General features: G+C 40.7%; 1 pseudogene; it reads left to right on the top strand.

Annotated features, from left to right (window-relative positions):
- Nucleotides 1–11,149: 11,149 nt before the first annotated feature.
- On the top strand, nt 11,150–12,066 carry LOC139451861 (uncharacterized; annotated as a pseudogene).
- Nucleotides 12,067–22,134: the final 10,068 nt, after the last annotated feature.

Here is a 22,134-nt window from a genome sequence, read left to right as displayed (position 1 = left end):
GCCAATCAAGCTCCTTCAGTAACCTGTGCCATGTTGTGATGGAAAACTTAATAAATCCTTGTCTTTATATACTATATAATATAATAATTTATTTCAGCCTTTTGTATTTCTCGTATTTACTTACCTTGGCAAACGAGTGTACCTCGAATAGGAAACAGCACTCGTTACACCTGTTCTGTTCCATTGGAAAAATATTGCACAAAGGTAAAATAGCAGTCATACCACAGAAACCAAACGAGTTTTATTGAAAAATACTTTATTGTTTCAGGTGAAGCATTTCCACACCTCCATATTGGTTCTCACCCGGGCAGCACCTGGGTCGCTAACCGTCCTCCTGCTGCCCAAGACCAGAAGACCTATTTATTCCCTGTTACCCCATTGTCTGTTACAATTAATATGTTCATAGCTAGCTTTTTCTATTTGTTTTTCACTGTTGGTATTGCCACAAACATCAATATACCAGAACTGTTTAAAGAGACGGGTGTAATTTTCACTTGGTGAACAGACATTCAATGCCTGTGGAAACTTGGTGCACCAAGGGAAATAACTGGTTGACTGGGGTTGAAAGAGTTAAAAAAAAACATTGAGGGGAACATATCTGACTAATTTAGTCAGAAATGAAATTTTACAGATTTTCCTGGTCTCATTAGTTCGATAATTGATATCGTATTTTCACTTATGTCCCTTGCTCCATGCTTATTAACTTGCTGCATATTGTGTGAAATGAGGACAAGTTTTTGTGTTCTTTCCACGAACTACTTAAGTTTGCGATCCCAATTGCGTGGATTGATGCTCATGATATCGGTAATTGGATTTTTTGTTCCACTCTATTTACAGACCGCCGTCATATAGATAGAATATTGCTGAGTGCGGCGTTAAACAACCAATCGACAAATCACAGATGGGGAACAAATGAGTCATTTAAATCTTATAGAAATGAAATTAATTACTATTTCTAGGAACTTTGTACACAACCTATTAGAATTTACTTCTGATACGTGGTGTTTGATATTCCACACATTGTTATAGCAATTATGTGTACTTTGCAATTCAAACACAGCGTGAAGATCCGGAATAGAATAGGTCTTCAGCAACCCATACTTGTAAGAGGCGACTAACGGCATCGGGTGGTTAGGCTCGCTGACTTGGTTGATGCATGTCATCCTATCCCAATTGGGTGGACCGATGCTCATGTCAATCACTGGATAGTCTGGTCCAAACTTGATTATTTACAGACCGCCCTCATATAGCTAGAATATTGCTGAGTGCGGCGTCAAAGAACAAACCATCCATCCTTGGACGCGACGTTAATCCCCCATTTCACCTCACCTTCTACCTTAAGCAAAGCGCACTCTCCCGAGGAAGACGGCCAAGAGGAAGGACGGTGAAACATGAGATACCCCAACCCAAAATGCGCACTGTTTCTGGTAAGTATATGCACGGGATGGACAGGCTCGATCAAAATACACGTAATAAGAGCCATATACAATGCTTATCTCATTGAAGTTACATTCATCAACCAGACCTGATGGGGGGGAAACGCAAGCGTGACGTGCTGCATCAACTGATTGGTGGTTTTCGTCAGGACAGGAAGCAGCTGAGCTGGAATATTGCTGAGTGCGGCTTTAAACAACAAAAGGAGTATGGTTTTACCCCGCTTTTAGCAATATTCCAGCAATATCACGGCAGGGGACAGCAGAAATGGGCTTCACACATTGTGCCCATGTCGGAAATCGAACCCGGGTCTTCGATTGACGAGCGAACGCTTTAACCACTAGGCTACCCGACCACTCTTTCGATCGAGATCAGTGACATCGTTGGAGCAGGAGTGCTTAGATGGTAGCAATGACACTTGGTGTGTGGTTTGTGAAAAGATGCACAAGGTATTTCCAGTTCACCATCCAGGTACAAAATGTGCTGACAATCCATGTAAGCGAGCCAAATCATCAATTTAATGCAGTCCCTCTGTGTGTGAATCCTTCAAAATCATGCTACATGAACTACCACACTAAAGTGCAGCATTGGCGCTAATGTCTGTGATAACCTCAATCCATTCCAGTAGCGTAGAATAGAGCAGCATCCAAGTTTTACATTTATTCGTTATTCCAGTCCTGGTGACATCAGTTTTGAATGCGATACGTTTTCCGTCCATGAAAATTTGTTAATTTATTACCATTGCTTATGTATATATGTGTGTGTCACGATCACAAACTGAAATGAATATTTCAGCTCTGTATTTTAGAACCTAATAGTAGGCAGGCCGTAGCAGGCAAACCAGATGGTGGTGATGTGCTAACTGCACGAGCGCGCACGTGCATCCTACCCGTTTATAAGCGAGTGTCTCGGACGGCCCGGCCTTTTCAACCATCATCAGGCCAAGAGGTTGGTTTGGTTTTTTTGTTTAACACCACACTCGGCAATATTTCAGCTATATGAGGCCAAGAGGTTGGTAGGAGGGAAGTTGGAGTACAGATTAAAAACTGTCGTTGGATATCCAGTTTTTGGTGAGTACTAAGATGAAAGTGAGTGTTGGTTAGGTCATTTTTAGTGTGTGGTTTGTAAATGTATTTGTTCACTCCCATACACACATTGATGTAGATGGTGTGGTTAGAGCCTCTGTAAGGGTACAGTATGTCCCAACCCCTGTTCTGGAACGGGTAGCCGGTGAGAAGGCAATTGCTGCTATTGTGAGGTAAGTAATGTGTATTGGGTGACTTTGGTTGTACATAGGTATGTGCGTGTTAAGCCACGAGTGCAGATTATTTATATATTTTTAAAGGTGTGTGCATGTATTTAATGTGGTGTTGATTTCTTCCTTGGTTTCTATTTCAGAACGCCCATTTCCTGTGTATGCGGTAGTTACCTTCAGAGCTGTTTGCTTGGATGTGAGCTCCTGGTTTTCGGGACTGAATCCCGTTGTTTCGGAGATATTGCTCCTGCTGTTCGGAATGAATATTGTTTTGTGTATATTTACGTCTGTGACGTGGTGAGGAGGCCAGTATGCCTGGTTGTATTGATGTATGTTCATGTGTACTTTGACATGCAAGGCATATCTCTTTAGTTCTATGTGCGCCTGAAAATAAGTTCGTGTTAATTTAGAACATCACCAGTTTAATGTTTGCCTGAAGGTTAGTTCAGTGCACTTATGAGTTGTGATTTAGAAACGTTTTGATTACATTCATGTCTTTTCTTCACTCGAGAATTTATAATTATTCAAATGGAATAGACTAACACTGGTTCAGTAGTCTGTAAAACTAAACCTCATATGGTTGGTTAGTATTAACTTTCACACAAAAAACTTTAGAATTTCAATTTGTATACATTTCTAAAATATGTGTAAAATAACGGGCATGTAGTGACGTAGGCGTATCGAGTCCGTGTTCTTAAATTGTCATCTTCAGAATTTGATTTGCAGCTGCCATAATTACTTATACCTAATATTTGCCTCGCACTTGCAGATGCAGGCATGGCACGTATACCCGGCCAGTAAACATGTTTCTATATTTCCAGGTATCTCCAGCGCCTGTCGCCAGTTCCAGTAATCCATAAACATCGTGAAAAGTTTTGTATGCAATAAAAATTTAGAAACTTTCACGTTTTGTTTTTCCTGAGTACTAGACGAGTTGTGAAAGTGTTTATTTACTTTATCCATCCTAATTTAATTTTTACACTGTTTCTGTTATTGTATTTATTTATGCAAATTAGAATTCTTTGTGTGCATATGACACTGCATTTCTGTGCGTGCGTGGTATTTTTATTCATTTTGTTATCTTGGATGCTAATTGTTTTCTTTTGTTATGAACTATGCATGAGTCTCCCTTTTCAATTTATTTGGTGTGTAAAACTTAATCCTTAGGCAAGCATCAGGGGTGGTATGTTTCGTAAATAGTTGTACTCTACCTGACCTCAAATCCAAAACTGTAAAACCAATTGGTCATCAAAGTGTTAAAAAAATATATTTGGTTTCATTTTAGGTGACTGCCTCGCCAAAGGGAGATAATCCACATGTTCAACTGTCAATCAAGTTCCCACAGTCGCCTATGCCATCTAGTGTTGGAAACCATTTATTCGCAGTGCCTATGTATTTCATAATAAACTAATTTATATTTGATTTTTTCACTTATTAATCTTGGTTAGCGAGACAATACGATCTGTTTTGGGGTGTTGCTGCTGGAAAATATGAATGCTAAATTTGATCCAAGAATACAATAGTTCATATCACTTAAAAGCATTCATATTTCAACTTTTCATCAAGAAAAATCTGAAAACGTTTTATATTTTCAGGTGAAGAAAACTGCCACATCAACGATGATCAACTTTCAACATCGCACCCGCCAATCAAGCTCCTTCAGTAACCTGTGCCAAGTTGTGATGGTCGCTAACCGTCCTCCTGCTGCCCGAAGACCAGAAGACCTATTTATTCCCTGTTACCCCATTGTCTGTTACAATTAATATGTTCATAGCTAGCTTTTTCTATTTGTTTTTCACTGTTGGTATTGCCACAAACATCAATATACCAGAACTGTTTAAAGAGACGGGTGTAATTTTCACTTGGTGAACAGACATTCAATGCCTGTGGAAACTTGGTGCACCAAGGGAAATAACTGGTTGACTGGGGTTGAGAGTTAAAAAAAACATTGAGGGGGCAAATATCTGACTAATTTAGTCAGAAATGAAATTTTACAGATTTTCCTGGTCTCATTAGTTCGATAATTGGTATCGTATTTTCACTTTTCTGGTCCACTCTATTTACAGACCGCCGTCATATAGATAGAATATTGCTGAGTGTGACGTTCAACAACCAACAAATCACAGATGGGGAACAAATGAGTCGTTTAGATCTTATAGAAATGAAATTAATTACTATTTCTAGGAACTTTGTACACAACCTATTAGAATTTACTTCTGATACGTGGTGTTTGATATTCCACACATTGTTATAGCAATTACATGTACTTTGCAATTCAAACGCGGCGTGAAGATCCGGAATAGAATAGGTCTTCAGCAACCCATACTTGTAAGAGGCGACTAACGGCATCGGGTGGTTAGGCTCGCTGACTTGGTTGATGCATGTCATCCTATCCCAATTGGGTGGACCGATGCTCATGTCAATCACTGGATAGTCTGGTCCAAACTTGATTATTTACAGACCGCCCTCATATAGCTAGAATATTGCTGAGTGCGGCGTCAAACAACAAACCATCCAACCTTGGACGCGACGTTAATCCCCCATTTCACCTCGCCTTCTACCTTAAGCACAGCGCACTCTCCCGAGGAAGACGGCCAAGAAGGACGGTGAAACATGAGATACCCCAACACACCATGCGCACTGTTTATGGTAAGTATGTGCACGGGGTGTACAGGCTCGATCAAAATACACGTAATAAGAGCCATATACAATGCTCATCTCATTGAAGTTACATTCATCAACCAAACCTGATGGGGAAACGCAAGCGTGACATGCAGCATCAACTGATTGGTGGTTTTCGTCAGGACAGGAAGCAGCTGAGCTGGAATATTGCTGAGTGCGGCTTTAAACAACAAAAGGAGTGAGTATGGTTTTACCCCGCTTTTAGCAATATTCCAGCAATATCACGGCGGGGGACAGCAGAAATGGGCTTCACACATTGTGCCCATGTCGGAAATCAAACCCGGGTCTTCGATTGACGAGCGAACGCTTTAACCACTAGGCTACCCGACCACTCTTTCGATCGAGATCAGTGACATCGTTGGAGCAGGAGTGCTTAGATGGTAGCAATGACACTTGGTGTGTGGTTTGTGAAAAGATGCACAAGGTATTTCCAGTTCACCATCCAGGTACAAAATGTGCTCACAATCCATGTAAGCGAGCCAAATCATCAATTTAATGCAGTCCCTCTGTGTGTGAATCCTTCCAAATCATGCTACATGAACTACCACACTAAAGTACAGCATTGGCGCTAATGTCGGTGATAACCTCAATCCATTCCAGTAGCGTATAGTAGTGCAGCATCCAAGTTTTACATTTATTCGTTATTCCAGTCCTGGTGACATCAGATTTGAATGCGATACGTTTTTCGTCCATGAAAACTTGTTAATTTATTACCATTGCTTATGTATATATGTATGTGTGTGTCACGATCACAAACTGAAATGAATATTTCAGCTCTGTATTTTAGAACCAAGTAGACAGGCCGTAGCAGGCAAACCTGGTGATGATGTGCTAACTGCGAGTGCATCCTACCCATAAGCGAGTGTCTCGAACGGCCCGGCCTTTTCAACCATCGGGCCAAGAAGTTGGTTTGTTTCTTTTGTTTAACGCCGAACTCGGCAATATTTCAGCTATGAGGCCAAGAGGGTGGTAGCAGGGAAGTAGGAGTACAGATTAAAAATTGTCGTTGGATATCCAGTTTTTGGGGAGTACTAAGATGTGAGTGTTTGTTAGGTAATTTTTAGTGTGTGTTTTGTAAATGTATTTAGTTCACTCCCATATACACATTGATGTAGATGGTGTGGTTAGAGCCTCTGTAAGGGTACAGTATGTCCCAACCCCTGTTCTGGAACGGGTAGCCGGTGAGAAGGCAATTTCTGCTATTGTGAGGTAAGTAATGTGTATTGGGTGACTTTGGTTGTACATAGGTATGTGCGTGTTAAGGCACGAGTGCAGATTATTTATATATTAAAGGTGTGTGGTATTTAATGTGGTGTTGATTTCTTCCTTGGTTTCTATTTCAGAAACGCCCATCTCCTGTGAATGCGGTAGTTAACACCAGAGCTGTTGCTTGGATGTGAGCTCCTGGTTTTCGGGACTGAATCCCGTTTTTGAGATATTGCTCCTGCCGTTCGGAATGAATATTGTTGTGTGTATTTACGTCTGTGACGTGGTGAGGCCAGTATGCCTGGTTGTATAAATGTATGTTCATGTGTACTTTGACTGCAAGGCATCTGTTTTGTTCTATGTGCGCCCGAATATAAGTTCATGCTAATTCATAGACCGTCGTCAGTTGAAAGTTAGTTCAGTGCTATTCTCATGTGTTGTGATTCAGAAACGTTTTGCTGTGAGAATATTTTGATTACATTCATGTCTTTTCTTGAATCGAGAGAACTTATTACTCCAATGGAATAGACATGACATTTGTGGTTCGGTAGTCTGTAAAACAAAACCTCATGTGGTTGGTTAGTATTTACTTTCACACCAAAATCCAAAATTTAGAATTACCATTTTTTTATACATATTTCTAAATTATGGGTGACGTAGGAGTAGCGGGTTCGCGTTCTTAAATTGCCATCTTCAGAATTTCATTTGCAGCTGCCATAATTAATTATACATATTTGCCTCGCAGATGCAGGCATGGCACGTATACCCGGCCAGTAAACATGTTTCTATATTTCCAGGTATCTCCAGCGTCTGTCGCCAGTTCCAGTAATCCATAAACATCGTGAAGAGTTTTGTATGCAATAAAAATTTGGAAACTTTCACGTTTTGTTCTTTCCCCCCACCCCCCGAGTACCAGTAGAGTTGAAAGTGTTTATTTACTTTATGCATACTATTTTAATATTTACACTTTGTTTCTGTTATTTATTTATGCAAATTAGAAGTCTGTGTGTATATATGACACTGCATTCATTCTGTGTGTGTATATATATATTCATATATGCATGTGTCTCCCTTTTCAATTTATTTTGTGTATAAAACTTAATCCTGAGGCAAGCATCAGGGGTGGTATGTTTCGTAAATAGTTGTACTCTACCTGACCGCGAATACAAAATTGTAAAACCAATTACTCATCGAAGTGTTAATTTTTTAAATTTTTAATTTTAGGTGACTGCCTCGCCAAAGGAGGATAATCAACTGTCAATCAAGTTCCTACAGTCGCCTATGCCATCTAGTGTTGGAAAACACATTATTTCCATTCCCTATGGATATTTCATAATAAACTAATTTATTTTGGGTTGTTCGTCTTTTTTTCACTTCTTAATCTTGCTTAGCGAGACAATACGATCTGTTTTGGGGTGTTGCTGCTGGAAAATATGAACAATTGTATTCTTGGAACATATAACATTCATATCGCTTAAAAGCATTCATATTTCAACTTTTCAAGAAAAAACTGAAAACGTTTTATATTTTCAGATGAAGAAAACTGCCACATCAAAGATGATCAACTTTCAACATTGCACCTGCCAATCAAGCTCCTTTAGTAACCTGTGCCATGTAGTGATGGAAAATTTATTAAATCCTAGTATTTATAATTTTATATAAAATAATAATTTATTTCAGCCTTTTGTATTTCTCATTTACTTATCTTGGCACCCGTTACACCTGTTCTGTTCCATTGTAAAATATTACACAAAGGTAAAATAGCAGTCATACCACGGAAACAACTAAGTATTACTTACTTGACAAATACTTTATTGTTTCAGGTGAAGCATTTCCACACCTCCATATTGGTTCTCACCCGTGCAACACCTGGGTCGCTAACGTTCCTGCTGCCCTCAGATCAGATCTAGAAGACCTTTTTATTCCTTGTGTTATGAGTGACGTTGTATATTTGTGTGGTTCACAAGGGGTCCAGTTTGGGTGGACGGCGTCATGCTTGATTGAGTTAAGCAAGCTGCCTGACGGGGAGAAGCGTGCTTGTGGGGTGATTGGAGTTGGCTTTGTAACTGATTGGTGTTGGCCGATCAACCTTTTGTTGTACATGTGTGCTGAAGTAGATAGCTTACTTGGAAATTTGTTTGCTATATGACGGCAAGTTATCGAACAGAAAGGGGGAAGAAAAAAGAAATGGAGGGAGAAATATGGTTTAACTGAACGAGGGCAGTTCAGCCCAGCGTTACGTCCGGAGACAAAGATAGACGGTCAGGTCGACGTCGACGCTTCGAAGGAGGAAACTGTTGTTACCCAGTTATCCTGTGAACTGTGATTATATAAGTTTGGAACAATGTGAAATGGAATTCATTAGAATGTGATGTCAAGAAATCTGAGGTGACTATTATCTATATTGCATTTTGCCATATTGCTTTGCCTAAATAGATGTGTACGAGTGCCTTGCCCAGTAACTGAGAATTGTTATATACTTACCTTTGTTTTAATTGTTAAATCTAGCTTTAAACTTCAGAGATTGTTGTGATTCTTGTAATTATTTGTGGTATTAGTGGGAACCCCTGACGTTCATACCACTCGTAACACTTGTTATCGCATTTATCTGTTACAATAAATATACATTTATAGCTTCCTTTTTGTATTATGTTTGCTTTTCACTAATGTCGGTATTACCACGAACATAAATATACCACAACGTTTTAAAGAGACGGGGGTAATTTTCACTTGGTGAACAGACATTCAATGCCTGTGGAAACTTGGTGTACCAAGAGAAATAAAAATAACAGTACTAGTAAAATAAAAAACATCAAGGACAAATATCTGACTAATTTAGTCAGAAATGAAATTTTACAGATTTTCCTGCTCATGGCCTCATTTGTTCGAAAATTTGGTATCGTATTTTCACTTATGGCCCTGTTTAACGCCACACTCGGCAATATTCCAGCTATATGACGGCGGTCTGTAAATAGTCTGGACCAGACAAATCCAGTGATTGATATCATGAGCATCGATCCACTCTTTCTAAACATAAAATTGGTGATGAATTCCATTTTATACTAGTGCCATGAATTGGATCATTTAAGAAATATATCTCCCATTATATAATTGTAAATATCCAAATACCCCCCTCACCACCCGATCCCGTTAGTCGCCTTTAACGGCAAGTATGGGTTACTGAAGACCCATTCTACCCCCGGAATCTTCACGGGTCTTATCTGAATGAAAGTTTGCATGCTTGACGAAGAGATACTTTTCAAGACGAGTTAAAAAAATTGGTCCCGTAAATTATTTTGACAGTTACGTCCCTTGATCCATGTGACCCGTGAAGATTCCGGGGTAGAATAGGTCTTCAGCAACCCATGCTTGCAGTAAAATGCGACTGTGCTTGTCGTAAAAGGCGACTAACGGGATCGGGTGGTCAGGCTCGCTGACTTGGTTGATGCATGTCATCGATTCCCAATTGCGTGAGCCGCTTCCGTGGTCTTGTGGCAGAGCGTCCGCCCGGAGAGCGGAAGGTCCGGGGTTGGATCCCCGCCCGCATCATACCAAAAGACGTTAAAAGATGGTACTTGTTGTTACCCTGTCTGGCGCTCGGCATTAAGGGGCTAAAACAAGGACTGGTCGGCTCGGAGTCAGTATACTGTGTCTGAGTGGGGTATTCATGTTAAACTGCGGCATGGTATCTCAGTGAGCTAGCACTATAATTCGGTATCAGTCCGGACTAGTACAAGCAGCCACACACACACACTTGCATATGCACGTCGCTATATAAGTGCAATAATCTTGGACGCGACGTTAAACCCAATTTCACCTCTCCTCACCCAATTGCGTGGATCGATGCTCATGATATCAATCACTGGATTGTCTGGTCCAGACTTGATTATTTACAGACCGCCGCTACATAGCTGGAATAATGCCGAGTGCGGCGTTAACCAACCAACCATCTCTTAAGGATCTATTGCCACCAACGTTACCTGAATTCGGCGTTCTCCTGTTTTCGGCGATCATGTTTCTCGCGTTATTGTCCGAGAGCACGTGCTGTGTCAGAGGTCACCGGGTGATATTTTCGTCAGCAGGTCGCTTCGATCCTCTCGGGGGGGAAAATCGGCTCCATATGGAAATCAGGAAGGTATTCTTACTATAGTTACAAAAACGTTGTTGAAATATACTTCGAAACTTATTACCAAACTTACCCTATTTAAAAGTGTTGGAAATCGTAGTACTGAACTTCTAAAAATTCGCCTTTCGGCAGCGTGTGCTAGGTTAACCATGTTTGTGAACAATATATCACGTGACTGAAGTCATCGGATGCCGCGCGGTTAAAAAAATATGGAAACGTTTTCGGGACATCTCTTACAGTATTTTACCATTCGTCCCAATGGTTCTAAGATAGTTCTTTATGTTCTTTCAGACCAGTACGACCTTTCGTGGTCATTATCGATCCAATTACAGCATTGATGACCTGGATAATGCCTATAAACGGGTTACCGGAGAAAATGTATCTGCAGAGGGCTGCAGCTAGGTGGTGTGTTCCGGTTTCAACACTTAAAGTCCGTCTTCTCGGAAATGTCAGCCTCGACAGTCAAGTCGGGACCGATGCCGTTATTTACAGCAACACAGGAATCATTCTTGGCGAGTCACATTCGGGTTACGGGGGAGATTGGCTATGGTTACATTCGTCAGGAGACAATCAACCTTGCGAGTGACTATGCTGTCCACTTGGGATATCGGGATCGTTCTCATCCATTGAGTTTACGGTGGTTGTACAGCTTCATTGATAGATGGCCAGAACTTAAAGTCCAGAAACCACGCAAACTTGAGGCTGCAAGGGCAAGATCGGCGACCAAGGAGAACATTGCGAGGTATTTTGAAGAGCTGTCACAGGTCATAAAGAAACACAGCTTGGACAATTCTCCTCATGCTATCTTCAACATCGACGAGAAAGGCCTCTCTACCGACGTTACGCCCCCAAGATTGTTGCCGGTGTTAATTGCAAGGTACATACCGTGACATCGGGAAAGTCTAAAACAGTCACGATGATTGCAGCTGTCAGTGCAGTTGGCGGGAATGTTCCTCCTTATTTTGTATTTTCTGTTCAACGGATGAGAGAAGAACTGCTGTCTGAAGCAACACCTGGAGCCTCTGGCACTGTCTGAGACAGGATGGTCGAATACGGACGTATTCAGCACCAACATGAAGGATCACTTGGCGAAATACCTGCCAGCTCGTGACGCAGATTCACCCGTTCTTATATAATATGACGGCCACAAGAGTCGCATGTCACTTGGTTTAATTGAATGGGCGAGGCAAAATCACATCATATTGTTTATTCTTCCACCTCATACCAGTCACCTTTAACAACCGCTTGATATCGGGTGTTACGGTCCTTTTCAGACCACCTGGATTAGAGCCTGTCACACATTTCTTAGAGAAAATTCCGGGAGAGCCATCAGTAAACACAACATATGCGGGATAGCATGTAAAGTGTTTAATTCCACTTTGACGCCTATTAACATTGTATGTTCCTTCAGAAAATCTGGAATCCACCCGTTCAACTCCGATGTTGATGACTTGTCATGCCTGCCCGGTCTTTAACCAGGTCCCCGCCGTCTGATTCGGAAGGAAATGCGGTTGTTGCCAATACTGATTGTGCTGCACGAGATTTTCTGGAATATCGGGGTGGCGAAGTCTTGAAGAATGTGAAAACGTTTAAACCAAGAAATACACTGAGAATCTCGTCGGTGGGAAGGCAATAACTGACCAGACAATACTGGACAAAATTACAGAGCATCGGGATAAACAGAATAAAGTCGGCAAACAGAATCCGCTTAAGAGGAAACGGGACAGTACTAGTCAACCTGATCCATGCACTGACCAGCTCACATCAGGCGTGGATATATCTATGGGAAATGGCAATTCTTCCAAAAACAACAAAGCCAAGGGGAAGAGATCTAGTCGCGCGGGTACTGCTGCCAAAGCTACGCGCACACCTGTAGTCCCACCTAATGACAGTTTCACAGACAGTGAAACAGATGATGACGATGTCTGTTGTGTTTGCGGGAAATTCACTCCTGATGCCTTACGGTACACTGACACAATCACATTGGTGAAGTGGGCAGAGTGCAGTAAATGTGGACATCTGGTGCATTTAGTATTTTGCAGGAAGTTACGATTTGTCCGCACTCATACACAATTTCTTTGTGCCCACTGTGAGCCAACGGTTGAAGAGTAAAATTCATATATGTCTTCAAATGTTCCAGTTGGAGTGACTCATTTAATATTTCTTAATTGATGTTGGAACTGCGTTGAGCTCCATTGAATTTTCACCAAAAACATTCACGTGTTGTGTATGAAACATAATTTTGGTTTTCATCAACGGTGCACCATACATTCTTCGTGTGAAACGTCATCGCCGAAAACAGGTGACGTAGGACGCATCTCCCAAATATGGGCCACTGCAGTAATGGCGGCTGGCGACAGCTAAATTTGAAGAGTGTCGTCAGTAAAATGTGAGTGAATATCCTTTGACAGATGATTTTTGCTATTTACATAAAATGAATTGATTTTATTTGAACGTGTATAGTTTTACCGCGCACTTTTCGTACATCGCCGAAAACAGGTGAAACCGGGATATATTCCAGTCATATCGCAGCGTGTCAGCTTAATGCATAATGTGGGAGGAAAGCCTTAAGTGATGCAGGTCTCAGACGTTTACCATTTCCGTGAAACCCCGAGCACGGGTATGGTGCTGACAAACCTTGTAACATAGTCGGGGGCGAACTTTGGTTGGTTGGGTGTGTTGTTTAACGCCGCACTCAGTCTGGACCAGACAATCCAGTGATTGCAATTCAGATAAATATTGAAATGACTTTTTTTGAAAACATCGCGTAACAGACATTTGATTTATAACTATATAACCGTTACTGCTATATTCATTATCGTTTTCCATAGTTACTGTCGGTAGTAAAACCAAGCAAAATAGTAGAATAAAAGGTAGATCTGAGTAAAATTTCCCGCCACAATATCGGGACACAATTAAGAACCTTGTGATATTCGTTCTCGCACTGGTAATTTCAGGATCATAGAAAGGTACACATAAATAATATTGGTCAGGTCCAGACTCGATTATTTACAGACTGGCCGCCGTCCTATAGCTCGAATATTGCTGAGTGCGGCGTTAATCAACAAACCAACCAAATCTGGACCAGACAAACCAGTGAATGATAACATGAGCATCGATCCACGCAATTGGGATCGATGACATGCAACAACCAAGTCACCGAGCCTGACCACCCGATCCCGTTAGTCGCCTTTTACGGCAAGGACGGGTTAATCACTGGATTGTCTGGTCCAGACTCGATTATTTGTTAACAGACCGCCGTCATACAGCTGGAATATTGCTGAGTGCGGCGTTAACCAACCAAACAATCAAACTTATCATTTATGTTCTCAATCATGTCGGCAATGATGTAATACTCTGGGCGTCACACAGCTGAAGCTAGCTGAAACAAAAGAACGACATGGCAAGAAGACTTCTTTGATTTAATCCTCCTGTTGTGATAACTCCAATGCGGCTGTTTAAAGCTTTTCAGTGATGTGGTGAGTGAAGCAACGTGTAAATAAGCGTAGAACCATGCACTGGTTACTGTGTGGACAACGCTAGTGTTCGATTAAAACCTACTCCTTGACGTGGCTGCTCCAGTACGGGCTCAACGACTTGTCTTTCGAAAACACGTATAACCTGCTTCACTTTGGGCTTACCTGGAATAGTGAGCTAGGACACGTCATGGTTCAAAGCTGCGTTAGGACCAGCTCGCTCACTCAATCACTCACCAACACAATCAGTCACTGTCTTATGAACATGGAAAGAGTTTTCTCACTTTTATTCCCGGAACATCATCTAGCAATCAATTAAAGAATAAAGTTACAGTTTCAAGTCTTGACATCTTAGAGTGTTCCAAGAATCAATCTTGATGTAGCAAAAGATGACCTTCAATCAGTTACGAATAAAATATCATTGATGATATTCAAATTGGTTTCCTTTTTAAGTTCATCGTTGCTAAATCCGTTAACAGAATATCCACGCAATATATATTGCATCAGTACCAAGCACTAAATTGCCCAAGTTGGTATCAATAAATTACATGACATCAAACCAAATATCGGTTACACCTACTTGGTTTGTCAGTCCAGATTTGAAGAGGTCTTTTTACGACGATGTCGTATTGGCCATTCGCGTTACACCAATGGATATTTATTGAAAGGTGAGGATCCTCCGTTCTGCATCCCTTGTGATGAAAGAAACACGTTCAAGCATGTCCTGCTTGACTGTGTTGATTTTTCCATCACAAGGGATAAATATTTCAAGGTTAAATCTATGAAGAATCTTTTTAACACTATTAGTTCTCATTTAATTATTGGCTTTTTAAAAGAAATAGAGTTGTTTGATAAATTTTGTTAATTTGCTTTGTATAAAATAAATGACCTTTTAGCATTAGTGGAATAAATCAATATCTGTGATAGATCGTGGCTGTATCCTCAAAGGGGGTTAAAGTAAAATTATTGTCCCCCTGAGAGGGTTTCGTAAGTCCATATCATTCAAAGTATGTTATTCCAACTACAGTTTTAATCGTAGAATATGTGTTCTTTTAATTTTGCTAAAATTGTCAATAATCGCCAACACCTGAAGGGATTATGTAAATCCGGCTGTTGTCCATGCAGGAAGTAAATGTTACACCATTAACTGAGGTCAACATGCTCACAGCAATATTCTCTCGGACAATAACTCCTTGTCGAGACTGTACACATGAGTGTTCATATAGTGAGTGAGTGAGTGAGTTTGGTTTTACGCCGCTTTTAGCAATATTCCAGCAATATCACGGCGGGGGACACCAGAAATGGGCTTCACACATTGTACCCGTGTCGGGAATCGAACCCGGGTCTTCGGCGTGACGAGCGAACGCTTTAACCACTAGGCTACCCGACCGCCCAGTGTTCATATACAAAAGGGACAACAATTGAAAGCCCTGGGCATGTTGTAAAACAATTCAGTCTGAATGACACGGCGAAGAAAAAAAATAAATTAATTGACAATGTGTTTTGTCCTTTATCTTTTCTGCATGACCTTGAAATTGTGAAACGTTTTTTAGCCCACCACTGACACGAGTTACGTTTAGGTTTCATAACTGAAAAGAAAAGAAAATATCATGGTCAGGTTGTAGCGGACGTTAACACACAACATGGACCATAGTTTGTTAATTCTTTAACGCCGCACTCAGCAATATTCCATATATACGATGACGGTCTGTAAATTATTGAGTCTGGACCAGATAATTCAGTGATTGACATCACGAGAATCGATCTACTCAATTGGGATCGACACGATGACATGTATCACCCAAGTCAGCGAGTCTGACCACCAGATCCTGTTAGTTGCCTCTTACGGCAAGCAAAGGTTGCTGAAAAAGTATTTTTCCCGGATCTTCACTGGTCCAACGGACCATAAGACACACGTTTGAATGCCATACCCTGACTGTCTTGGAAGCGAACACACAACGTGGATCATTGGGCACACGACTGACTGTTATATCCTGACTGTGATTGACGATACAACACTTCGTGGATAACAAAACACACGGTTGACTATTATACACTGACTGTCGCGGATATAATTCACAACGTGGATCATAGAACACACGAGTGATACCCTTACTGTCGCGGATATGACACACAACTTGATCAAAAAACACCAATCGATACCCTGACTGTCTCAGATATAACTCAGTCAGGGTATCGATTGTGTGTTCTGTGATCAAGTGGTGTGTTATCCAGAACTATATCAACTAGATTAACAGATGACTCTTCAATTTTTACAGCAGAATCAAAGGCCATTTTAACTGCTTTAGAATATATTAATAAACAATCTGAACATAAAGAATTCATAAACTCTCCTGTCTTCAGGCCATTAAAAACACTTCGTGTCAGCGTCCAATTTAATTCGACATCATAGAATTACATAATAACCTTGCCACTGGCCAATACGATATCGTCTTTTTTTGGTTACCAAGCCATGTTGGAATTGTTGATAATACAATGGCTGCTGCTGCTGCAAAAGCAGCACTCGACAAATCTGTGACACCACTTCTTATACCATACAGTGATTATAAACCTGTCATTAGATGTTACATCAGAGATCTATCTAATGCAGAAGAAGTGGGACACCAAAGTGGGTATAAATATATTACATGCAATAAAAGCAAATATCGGTTATACCTCCTTGGATTATTAGTCCAGATTTGAAGAGGTCATTTTAAGACGATGTCGTATTGGTCATTCACGTTATACTCATGAATACATTTTAAAAGGTGAGGATCCTCCATTCTGCATCTCTTGTGATGAGAGAATCACGGTCAAGCCCGCCTGCTTGACTGTTGATTTTTCCATCACAAGGGATAAATATTTCAAGGTTACATCTATGAAGGATCTTTTTGATATCAGTTCTCATTTAGTTATTGGTTTTTTAAAAGAAATTGAATTGTTCCATAAATTTTGATTAATAAATGGTGTGTATATAATATAGACAGTGTTTTTTTTTAAAATTGGCAGAATAAATGTGATAACTGAGATTATTAGTGGCTGTATTCTCGAAGGGGGTTGAAGTAGTGTAAAATTATTGTCCCCTGGAGAGGGTATGTAAGACCACGTCATTCAAAGTAGATTTATTCTCACATCATTTAACCGAAGAATATCTGTAGACCCGTGAAGATTCCGGGGTAGAATAGGTCTTCAGCAACCCATGCTTGTCGTAAAAGGCGACTAACGGGATCGGGTGGTCAGGCTCGCTGACTTGGTTGATGCATGTCATCGATCCCAATTCGGTGGATCGATGCTCATGATATCAATCACTGGATTGTCTGGTCCAGATTCGATTATTTACAGACTGCCGTCATATAGCTGGAATATTACTGAGTGCGGCGTTAAACAACAAACAATCAAAAACTGTTGTTTTAATACGGCTAAATGTGTTCATAATCGCCAACACCTGAAGGTATGATGTAAATTCAGCTGGGGCCCATGCAGGTAGCAAAGGTAGTGTAAGTCCCCATGGTCCCCAGTATGGTGATCTGGGACCATGGGAACTTACAATACTTTTGCTACCAGTATGGTGATCTTGTTGTCAATCATTGTATTGTCTGGTCCAGACTCGATTATTTACACAGACCGCCGTCATATAGTTGGAATATTGCTGAGTGCGGCGTTAAACAACAAACCAACCAACAACCAATTGCAACAGTATGGTGATCTACCTTCAGTTGTTGGAGATCAATAGCCTGTTTTTATAATATATTGTTATGTATCGTAATATCCATTTTATGATTCAATACTAGTTTTAAATATTTCTCTGTGATATGTCTAGTTATTATACTGCCCGTCGTTGGCAGCTTTTTAAACGTTTCAAAGTAATTATAATCTTAATCTTGATAGTCACGATATGGCTGAAATATTGCCGATGTGACTAAAAACTTAACTCCCTCACTATATCCGCGAAAGTCAGTGTATTGTAGTCTACCGTGTGTTTTGTTATCCACGATGTGTTGTATCGTCAATCACAGTCAGGACATAACAACTGACTGTCTCAGATATAACTCGACCCGTGAAGATTACGGGGTAGAATAGGTCTTCAGCAACCTATGCTTGTAGTAAAAGGCGACTAACTGGATCGGATGGTCAGGCTCGCTGACTTGGTTAATGCATGTCATGATATTAATCACTGGATTGTTTGGTCCAGAATCGATTATCGATTACTAGATGGCAGAAACCTGGTGACAGGAAAGACATTCATGGTAACAGGACAGATAAAATGGTAACAGGAAAGACAAAATATTTTGTAATTGCCAAAACTCGATTATTTACAGACCGCCGTCATTTAGTGCGGCGTTAAACAACAAACCAACCAACCAAACAAACAAACAAATCAGATATAACTCGCAACGTTTGGCTGTCAAACCCCGATTGTAGCGGATAATACACACTACGTGGATCTTATAACACACGACTGATACCCCGACTATCGCGAACGTTAACACACAATGTGCAACACAGGACACAGCACGGATTTACACTCAGTTTTTCGTGCGTGGAGAGTAGGACACACAAATTATGGTTATAACCTTACTGTCATCCCCAGACTGATTGGATGTGGCTCTGCCAGACTTTCCTACCTTCTTTATGAACCCAGTAAGGAGTTGTGTAATACCGGGCACCATACGTCTCTATTTGTTGAAGTCTGGAGCTATATCATGCAGTGAAGCGTTTATTGACCAATATTCTTTTGCACGGTTTGACGAGGTCCCAGAGAGATGGTTGTACTTATCCTACAATATTTTAACTTAAAGCAATATACTCTATATGACGATACGTTTACACAACCTGTTGGAAGTAATGTTTCTTTTTCCAAAAAACAATGGCGGTACAGGTGCATCCAGTCGCCTTGTTAATTAGTCTTTTGAGCTATCTTCTTGTGAGCTTTTGGGAAAACAAGAATTTCCCGGCGCGTTCCCATACATTACAGCTGATAAAAAACCGTACGCACGTATAACAAACACAATCTAAGTTGTAGCAGGATCACAAGGGGTACATAGGATTTTATGCGCCCAACGTTAGGTTTTATACCACGAGCCGGAGGCGATGTGTCTAAAACCTTACGAGGGACGCATAAAATCTGATGTACCTCGAGTGATACTGCTGCAGCAAATTCATCTTACTGACATGTTTTGATCTGCCATAAGTCACGTGACCTTATTTAATCCGGAAAAAGCGTCAGGCTTTTTGCTTCAATGCAGGATATAAAGGGATTTATTCTCCCGCTGAGAAGTCAACGTGCAGTATGTTTTCTTCGTAGCGGGGTATAAGGGATTTATTCTCCCTCTCAGAAATTTAATTCCCCGGCAGGCTGGATACATAGTATTTATCAAGATCACGTGGACCAATCAGATCTCATTCATTCATTCTGACATGGAGTTATGATAAAACGTTTCGTTATTTGTTTCATTGGCAAACTGTGTGTATTTGTACAGAAATGGCAAGAGTATGGAGTAGATTCGGAGAGAAATCACAAATATAACTGTAACGTGAATGCAATTATAGATATATAACAGGAAACTTTATTATTTACAAAAAAATCACATTCAAAGATCAAATAAGAAAAACTTTTGTTTACAAAGTTCATAGTCAAGGATTAAAGAAATAAACATTATTTACGGAAATCCACATTCAAAGATTCAAGAAAATAAATACACGGGTGAAATCTATCTTGGATCATCCACTTGGATCTCGATTATTTACAGACCGGCGTCATATAGCTGGAATATTGCTGAGTTCGACTTTTAACTACAAACCAACCAACCGTCACACCATCTTTTTATTGGCTTCAAATTGATAACATTTTAACCTAAACCTTTTTCTTTTACATGTTTAAGGTGCAGCAATGGAGTTCCAGACACCTCACAAGTGGGGGGACACATGCGCAGGCCGGTACAATGCCCGAGAGAAATACGTGGGGCACAATGCTGTTGAGTGGACTTCGTTCATAATAACAATATCCCATGTGAAAAGTGCCAAATTGCCGTCCCGTGTCAAGAATACAGCTGTATGATTGCATCAAATTGCTGTCATTATTATTTTCATTCACATGCTTTTGAACGTCAGGTTTTAAGAGAGGAAATTGTTGTTCAGGATATTAATTGAAAACAGCAGGATAAGATATTTGATAGGTGTGATTTCGTCCTGGGGGTGGCAAGTTGATTTAGTGTCCGGAAAAAACAAGCACAGAGTAACAGAACATATCATATGGTTTTTTTTGCATTTGCTGGAATGGGTTGTCACTCCAGCGTCTGCAGATGGACATACACATGCCGATATCCAATATCGCCCAGAGAGCACTCCATGGCCTGTTATTGCAAATGGAAAGTAGAAGTATTTATTTCAAGATGATACCATCTCAGTGCATCGTGCGCGGGTCATCCATGAATCTAAAGAAAGTAATCAAGCCCCATGCATAATCTGGCCAGTTCAGCCTCCTGATATTAATGTCATCGAAAATGTTTGGTTGCACATCAAAAGAAGGATTCGGTCTCCTGTACGTTTGATTACATCGGGCATCGAACGGTTCACGGAAATCCATTCCACCTGAATGTGTTCGGTCGCTGTGGTCTTCAATCCCAATATGTGTGATGAAAGTAATTAGCCTCAAAGGACGGCTTGCACAATATTATGTATGTGTACCTTTCTGTGATCCTGTATTTGGAAATAACCAGTGCGAGAACGAAGATCACAAGGTTTTAAATTGTGTCCCGATATCGCGGAGGGCAGTTTTGCTTGGTTTTACCGACAGAAAAGATATTGAATATAACAGTAACGGTTATATAGTTATAAATCGAATGTCACCTGTCCTGCGAAACTTTTGTGAATAAAAAAGACAAATCACATTCCATATTCTTCAGGAATATGTTCTGTCAAAAGAATCGATTGTATGATTCGGAGATTGTCATGAGCATGTGTTTATGAATCACTACTTAATCGTCGTGATACCGGTGTTTGCGAAAAGGTAAGCGTATATATCCTGCCCCAACGGTGGCACCCGTGGCAACCACATGCAAAGGCAAGTCCATTCTTCACCTGAAAAAACACGGGAACATATGGTACAAATCAAAATACGGAATTGCATCAGAGATAATTGATTCGTCGTCTACCACAAAACATTTTGAAAGCTTTACGGAGGCCTGAATGCTGTTAGCGTCATCAAACGACGTCTGAGCAAGAGCATGCTCGAGTACACCTCAAAAGTTGTGAAATGTAGACACCAAGGCTGGAGCTGCAGGGATATTGCTCGTTATAAAGGGAAAGTTAACTCTTGGAAAGTTGAAGTCATCCCATTTGTCATACAGTCTTGTGGAGAGTGTTTTCTTACTCTGAATCTTTGTGCATAGATCTGAATATGAAACAGGTGAGGCGGTCTCGTGAGGTGTGGGTATTTCTCGTTCTGATGGGTAAGACCCGTGAAGATTCCGGAGTAGAATAGGTCTTCAGCAACCCATGCTTGCGGTAAAAGGTGACTATGCTTGTCGTAAAAGGCGACTAACGGGATCGGTTGGTCAGGCTCGCTGACTTGGTTGATACATGTCATCGATCCCAATTGCATGGATCGATGCTCATGATATTTATCACCGGATTGTCTGGTCCAGACTCGATTATTTACAGACCGCCATCATATAGCTGGAATATTGCTGAGTGCGGCGTTAAACAACAAACCAACCAATCTGGTGGGTAAATCAATGAAAGGAATTGGATATCTGATGGTTATTGAACAGATCATCGATACACCTGGAGCTCAACTGATTGGGCAAATTACCTTGTTTTGACTTTGCCAATCATAGAACAAATTTCTTTTTATTTGCATAAGGAAACAGGTCAGGAGAAGGGGAGCACAGTTGGTGCCCATGGGGATGCCCATTTCTTGCCTAAATGTCTTACCCTCAGTTTTACATGGATAT

Source organism: Haliotis cracherodii, unplaced genomic scaffold (genome assembly GCF_022045235.1).
Source record: "Haliotis cracherodii isolate W230 unplaced genomic scaffold, xgHalCrac1.p SCAF_9, whole genome shotgun sequence".
Lineage (NCBI taxonomy): Eukaryota > Metazoa > Mollusca > Gastropoda > Lepetellida > Haliotidae > Haliotis > Haliotis cracherodii.
This window is presented reverse-complemented; position numbering and strand designations above follow the sequence as displayed.